At 48.5% G+C, this 7,662-nt stretch overlaps 1 protein-coding gene across 1 annotated transcript in view; it reads right to left on the reverse strand.

The window, feature by feature from the left end:
* LOC141052927 (uncharacterized) overlaps nt 1–4,027 on the reverse strand; it is a 70,796-nt gene extending 66,769 nt beyond the window's left edge. Inside the window, exon 1 of the mRNA XM_073550248.1 lies at nt 3,946–4,027. The gene's annotated coding sequence lies outside the window, so the exon portion shown is untranslated. The remainder of the gene's footprint in view (nt 1–3,945) is intronic.
* Between the last annotated feature and the right edge of the window lie 3,635 nt (nt 4,028–7,662).

Raw genomic sequence — 7,662 nt, forward strand, 5'->3', positions numbered from 1 at the left:
GTTTCTAACTAATAAGTCATGTCAGACTAACTTAATTTCCTTCTATGACGGTATCACTGATTGGGTGGATCAAGGAAATGCTGTAGATATAGTATATCTTGACTTCAGCAAAGCATTTGACAAAGTCTCTCATACAATCCTTATTGAAAAAATGACTAAGTATGGAATGGACAAGGCAACTGTTAGGTGGATTCATAACTGGCTTAGTGATCGGACCCAAAGAGTGGTCGTAAATGGCTGTACATCCAGTTGGAAGAATGTCTCAAGTGGGGTACCACAGGGCTCTGTCCTGGGCCCTGTATTGTTCAACATCTTTATCAACGATTTAGATGAAGGAATTGAGGGTAAACTGATTAAATTTGCTGATGACACAAAGCTAGGAGGGATAGCTAATACTAGAGAAGAGAGAGAGAGGATTCAAAAAGATTTAAATAAACTGGAGAAGTGGGCAGCAACTAACAGAATGGTTTTTAACAGGGAGAAATGCAAAGTACTACATCTGGGCAATAAAAATGAAAAAAGCATATATAGAATGGGAGGAATAGGGCTAAGTGACAGCACATGTGAAAAAGACTTGGGTATACTAATAGATCACAGACTGAATATGAGTCAACAGTGTGATGCAGCAGCAAAAAAGGCAAATGCAATTCTAGGATGTATTAACAGAAGCATACAGTCTAGATCACGTGAAGTCATTATTTCCCTCTACTCCTCTTTGGTCAGACCTCATCTGGAATATTGTGTCCAGTTTTGGGCATCACATTTTAAAAAAGACATCAACAAACTGGAGCAAGTTCAGAAAAGAGCGACCAGAATGGTGACCGGTCTGCAAACCCTGTCTTATGAGGAAAGGTTGCAGGATTTGGGAATGTTTAGTTTGCAAAAGAGAAGACTGAGAGGAGACTTAATAGCTGTCTACAAATATCTAAAGGGCTGTCACATTGTAGAAGGATCAACTTTATTCTCATTTGCACAAGGAAAGACTAGAAGCAATGGGATGAAACTGAATGGGAAGAGACACAGATTAGATATTAGAAAAAACTTTTTGACAGTTAGAGTGATCAATGAGTGGAACAGGCTGCCACGAGAAGTGGTGAGTTCTCCTTCAATGGAAGTCTTCAAACAGAGGCTGGACAGACATCTGACTGGGATGATTTAGCGAATCCTGCTTTGAGCAGGGGGTTGGACCAGATGGCCCAGGAGGTCCCTTCCAACTCTACGATTCTATGATTCTATGATAATGAAACACTTCAAAGTGCCCTGGATGAATTTGCACCTCCTATAAATAGAACACCACAACGCAGACGGCTACAACCCTGGCACACGGTGCAAACACATTTCCTGCAGCGGTGCTCCAGGTGCGCTGAATGTCGTGGAGAAAATCCAATCTACACGAAGATTTCATCTATTTTAAGTTTATGCTTAGAACATACAACACTGCCCTTCACCTCTCAAAACAAACCTATTTCAACACCCTCATCACCTCACTGTCCAATAACCTGAAACGTCTCTTTGACATTTTTCATTCTCTACTCAACCCAAGAGTACAGGCCCCAACCACGGAGCTCCGAGCTGACGATCTGGCCAATTACTTCAAAGAAAAAATTGACCAGATTCGACAGGAAATTATCTCCGAATCACCTCATACGATGCACTGTCCTCCCTCCCCCACTGCATCTAGCTCACTCTCTGATTTTGAACCAGTCACAGAAGAAGTAGTAAGCAGGCTCCTTGCATCTTCTCGCCCAACCATTTGCACCAGTGACCCATTTCCGTCACATCTCCTCCAGTCCCTTCCCCTGCTGTCACCCCTCACCTAACTAAAATATTTAACCTTTCTCTCTCTTCTGGTATCTTTCCCTCCTCATTTAAGCATGCCATCATACATCCACTACTTAAAAAAACATCCCTCGACCAAAACTGTGCCGCTAACTATAGACCTGTTTCTAATCTTCCCTTCATCTCTAAACTCCTGGAACGCCTGGGTCCACTCCCGTCTTATCCGCTATCTCTCAGAAAACTCTGTTCTCGACCCTCCCATTCCGGTTTCCGCTCTTTACACTCCACTGAAACTGCCCTCACTAAAGTCTCTAATGATCTGCTAACAGCTAAATCAAATGGTCATTACTCCATGCTAATTCTCTTGGATCTCTCTGCAGCATTCGACACTGTGGATCATCAGCTCCTCCTCACTATGCTCCGTTCCATTGGTCTCAAGGACACCGTTCTCTCCTGGTTCTCCTCCTATCTCTCCGACAGCTGCTTTACTGTATCTTTTTCTGGCTCCTCCTCCTCTCAGCTTTCCCCTTACTGTTGGGGTTCCTCAAGGATCGGTTCTAGGCCCTCTCCTCTTCTCCTTGTACACTGCCCCTATTGGTCAAACAATCAGTAGATTTAGTTTCCAGTACCATCTCTATGCTGATGACACCCAATTATACGCTTCTTCTCCTGACATCACGCCTGCCTTTCTAGAAAACACTGGTGATTGTCTAAACGCTGTGTCTAATATCATGTCCTCACTATATCTGAAACTGAACCTGTCAAAGACTGAACTCCTTGTGTTTCCTCCCTCTACTAATGTACCTATACCCGACATTGCCATTTGTGTGTGTGGTTCCACTAATACTCCCCAGCAACAGGCCCGCTGTCTTGGGGTCATACTTGATTCCAAGCTATCCTTTGCCCCCCACATTCGATCACTGGCTCACTCTTGTCATCTGCACCTCAAAAACATTTCTAGAATTCGACCTTTTCTTACTTTTGACTCTGCAAAAACTCTTACTGTTTCTCTTATTCATTCTCGTCTCGACTATTGTAACTCCCTTCTAATCGGTCTCACTCTTACCAAACTCTCCCCCCTCCAATCTGTCTTGAATGCTGCAGCTAGGATCATATTCCTCACCAATCGTTACACCGATGCCTCTACCTTGTGCCAGTCATTACACTGGCTACCCATCCATTCCAGAATCCAGTACAAACTTATTACCCTCACTCACAAAGCCCTCCATGGCTCATCACCACCCTACATCTCCTCCCTTGTTTCAGTCTACCACCCTACCCGTGCCCTCCGTTCTGCTGATGACCTGAGGTTAGCATCCTCAATAATCAGAACTTCCCACTCCCGTCTCCAAGACTATTCATGTGCTGCGCCAATTCTTTGGAATGCACTTCCCAGGTCAATATGGTTAGTCTCCAATCCACACAATTTTAAGCGTGCCCTGAAAACGCATTTATTCAGACTGGCCTACCGCCTCAACACATTAACCTAATCTATCCCTGGGTGGCACAGCAAAAAGTTTTACCATAACCAGGTTCCCCGCATCATGTTCCCACATGCTTTATGCATCCATTAGCCCTCTGTGTCTGTACTGTTACACATTAACATTATGGCTGGTCCATACAATCAGGGCAACTGTTACCACCCACCTTTCGTGTCTACCTCTTTCCTCATAGACTGTAAGCTTGTGAGCAGGGCCCTCACTCCTCTTGGTATCTGTTATGATCTATGTGATTATTGTTATGCTGTAATGTCTATTGTCTGTACAAATCCCCTCTGAAATGTAAAGTGCTGCGGAATATGTCGGCGCTATAGAAATAAAATTTATTATTATTATACTTGGGTTGTATCTATCAGAGGAAAAGGAATAGAAACGTTATGATTCTTAAAAAGTACAACAGAAAGACACCAAAACAGTCTCAGCGCTGAAGGGGTTACTGCCCCCTGTGCCCAGTAATGGAGGGGTTACCGCCCCCTGTGCCCAGTAATGGAGGGGTTACCGCTCCCTGTGCCCAGTAATGGAGGGGTTACTGCCCCCTGAGCCCAGTAATGGAGGGGTTACCGCTCCCTGTGCCCAGTAATGAAGGGGTTACTGCCCCCCCCCTGTGCCCAGTAATGGAGGGGTTACTGCCCCCTGTGCCCAGTAATGGGGAATCTCCAGCACCTACCTCCACCTGCAGAGCCGCACTCCACATATATGGCTGCTCTGTGCGCACAGGACCTGGGATGAGGTCACAGGAGGGGAGGAGTCAGGGGTCACATGATCAGGGGCCTCAGTGTATGCAGGACTCTGCTGTGCTGGTTGTCATGGTGCTGGATGAGGGGAAGTTTCTGTGTGGGGTCAGGAGGGGTTTACAGGGTGGATGTAGCAGAGCCGTGTGTGTACGAGGTGTAAGGAGCGGAGCCGCGTGTGTACGAGGTGTACGGAGCGGAGCCGCGTGTGTACGAGGTGTACGGAGCGGAGCCGCGTGTGTACGAGGTGTACGGAGCGGAGCCGCGTGTGGACGAGGTGTACGGAGCAGAGCCGCGCGTGGACGAGGTGTACGGAGCAGAGCCGCGTGTGGACGAGGTGTACGGAGCAGAGCCGCGTGTGGACGAGGTGTACGGAGCAGAGCCACGTGTGGACGAGGTGTACGGAGCGGAGCCGTGTGTGTACGAGGTGTACGGAGCAGAGCCGTGTGTGTACGAGGTGTACGGAGCAGAGCCGCGTGTGTACGAGGTGTACGGAGCGGAGCCACGTGTGTATGGAGCGGTGCCGCATGTGTACGAGGTGTACGGAGCAGAGCCGCGTGTGTACGAGGTGTACGGAGCGGAGCCACGTGTGTATGGAGCGGTGCCGCATGTGTACGAGGTGTACGGAGCAGAGCCGTGTGTGTACGAGGTGTACGGAGCGGAGCCGTGTGTGTACGAGGTGTACGGAGCGGAGCCGTGTGTGTACGAGCTGTACGGAGCGGAGCCGCTTGTGTACGAGGTGTACGGAGCGGAGCCGTGTGTACGAGGTGTACGGAGCGGAGCCGCGTGTGTACGAGGTGTACGGAGCGGAGCCGCGTATGTACGAGGTGTACGGAGCGGAGCCGCGTGTGTACGAGGTGTACGGAGCGGAGCCGCGTATGTATGAGGTGTACGGAGCAGAGCCGCTTGTGTACGAGGTGTACGGAGCGGAGCCGTGTGTGTACGAGGTGTACGGAGCGGAGCCGTGTGTGCGAGGTGTACGGAGCAGAGCCGTTTGTGTACGAGGTGTACGGAGCAGAGCCGCTTGTGTACGAGGCGTACGGAGCGGAGTGTGTGCGAGGTGTACGGAGCGGAGCCGTGTATGTACGAGCTGTACGGAGCAGAGCCGTGTGTGTACGATGTGTACAGAGTGGAGCCGTGTGTGTACCAAGTGTACTGTGATGAACCGTGTGTGTACGGAGCGGAGCTGTGTGTGTACCAGGTGTACGGAGAGGAACCGTGTGTGCAAGGTGTATGGAGCGGAGCTCCAACATACATATCCATCATACTTATCCTCCATCCCATAGTCCCGTGCCCATATACCCATCATACATATCCTCCATCCCATAGTCCAGTGCCCATTTACTCATCACACATCCTCCATCCCATAGTCCCGTGCCCATATACCCATCATACATATCCTCCATCCCATAGTGCCATGCCCATATACCCAGGGTTGGACTGGTCCACCAGACAACCGGAGAATCCTCCAGTGGGCCCTATCCTCATCTTTAGGAGAGTTCATAGTGCAAACCTTGCAGCTGCCTTGGGACTCTTGAGTGGGGGAGAAAGGTGGGCCCCCTGAATCAATTCCTCTGGTGGGCCCAATGTTCTTCAGTCTGACACTGCATATACCCATCATACATCTTCTATCCCATAGTCTAGTGCCCATATACCCGTCACACAACGCTGTGAGTAAAATAAGTACATATCCTCCATCCCATAGTCCAGTGCCCAAAAAGACATCCTCTATCCCATAGTCCAGTGCCCATACTGTATACCCATCACACATCATAGTAACATAGTTAGCAAGGCCGAAAAAAGACATTCATCCATCCAGTTCAGCCTATATTACATCAGAATAAATCCCCAGATCTACGTCCTTCTAAAGAACCTAATAATTGTAAGATACAATATTGTTACGCTCCAGGAAGACATCCGGGCCTCTCTTGAACCCCTCGAATGAGTTCGCCATCAACACCTCCTCAGGCAAGGAATTCCAGATTCTCAATGCCCTAACAGTAAAGAATCCTTTTCTATGTTGGTGGAAAAACCTTCTCACCTCCAGACGCAGAGAATGCCCCCTTTTGACCGTCACCTTCCTTGGTATAAACAGATCCTCGGAGAGATATTTGTATTGTCCCCTTATATACTTATACATGGTTATTAGATTGCCCCTCAGTCATCTCTTTTCTAGACTAAATAATCCTAATTTTGCTTATCTCTCTGAGTATTGTAGTTCTCCCATCCCCTTTATTAATTTTGTTGCCCTCCTTTGTACTCGCCCTAGTTCCATTATATCCTTCCTGAGCACTGGTGCCCAAAACTGTACACAGTACTCCATGTGCGATCTAACCAGGAATTTGTACAGAGGCAGTATAATGCTCTCATCATGTGTATCCAGACCTCTTTTAATGCACCCCATGACTCTGTTTGCCTTGGCAGCCGCTGCCTGGCACTAGCTGCTCCAGGTAAGTTTATCATTAATTAGGATCCCCAAGTCCTTCTCCATGTCAGATTTACCCAGTGGTTTCACGTTCAGTGTGTTAATCGTCTCTTCTCCAAATCACACCTCACAACCTGTGCACTTGACCCCATCCCATCTCCTCCCCAACCTCACCACCACACTTATCCCATCCTTAACCCACCTCTTCAACCTATCACTAACGTCCGGTACCTTTCCTTCTGCTTTCAAACATGCCACAATCACGCCTATCCTTAAAAAGCCAACCCTCGACCCAACCACTATGCCCAGCTATCGCCCAATATCAGTGCTCCCATTCGCTTCCAAACTCCTGGAGCAGCACGTCCACGCTGAACCTTCCACCTCTCATCTAACTTGCTCTTTGACAATCTACAATCTGGTTTCCGCCCCCATCACTCCTCTGAGACAGACCTGACCAAAATTACCAACGACCTACTTACAGCCAAAGCAAACGGACAATACTCTATACTCCTGCTTCTAGACCTGTCCTCTGCATTCGACACAGGTGACCTCTTCCTCCTACTACAGATCCTCTCCTCCTTTGGCATCAAAGACACCCTATCCTGGATCTCCTCATACCTTTCCAACCGCACATTCAGCGTCTCCCACTCCCACACTACCTTCTCATCCCACCCTCTCTCTGTTGGAGTCCCCCAAGGCTCTGTTCTAGGACCCCTACTCTTCTCAATGTATACACTTGGCCTGGGTCAACCCATGGATTCCAGTACCACATTTATGCTGATGACAGTCAGATCTACCTCTCTGTCCCAGATGTCACCTCTCTGCTGTCCAGAATCCCGGAGTGTCTATCAGCCATAGCCTCCTTGTCTCGCTTCCTCAAGCTCAATGTGGACAAATCTGAACTCATCATCTTTCCTCCATCTCACAGATCTTCCTTACCTGACCTATCTATCACAATTAATGACACCACGCTTTCCCCAGTACCGGAAGTCTGCTGCCTCGGAGTAACCCTTGACTCTGCCCTGTCCTTCCAACCGCACATCCAAGCTCTTTCTACCTCCTGTCGCCTCCAGCTCAAAAATATTTCCAGAATCCATCCTTTCCTCAACCCTCAATATACCAAAATGCTTGTGCACGCCCTCATCATCTCCCGCCTCGACTATTGCAACATTCTTTTCTGTGGTCTACCTGCTAACACCCTCGCACCTCTCAAGTCCATCCTTAACTC

This window comes from Dendrobates tinctorius, unplaced genomic scaffold (genome assembly GCF_039654945.1).
Source record: "Dendrobates tinctorius isolate UK_male_01 unplaced genomic scaffold, ASM3965494v1 ptg000164l, whole genome shotgun sequence".
NCBI classification, from domain to species: Eukaryota; Metazoa; Chordata; class Amphibia; order Anura; family Dendrobatidae; genus Dendrobates; species Dendrobates tinctorius.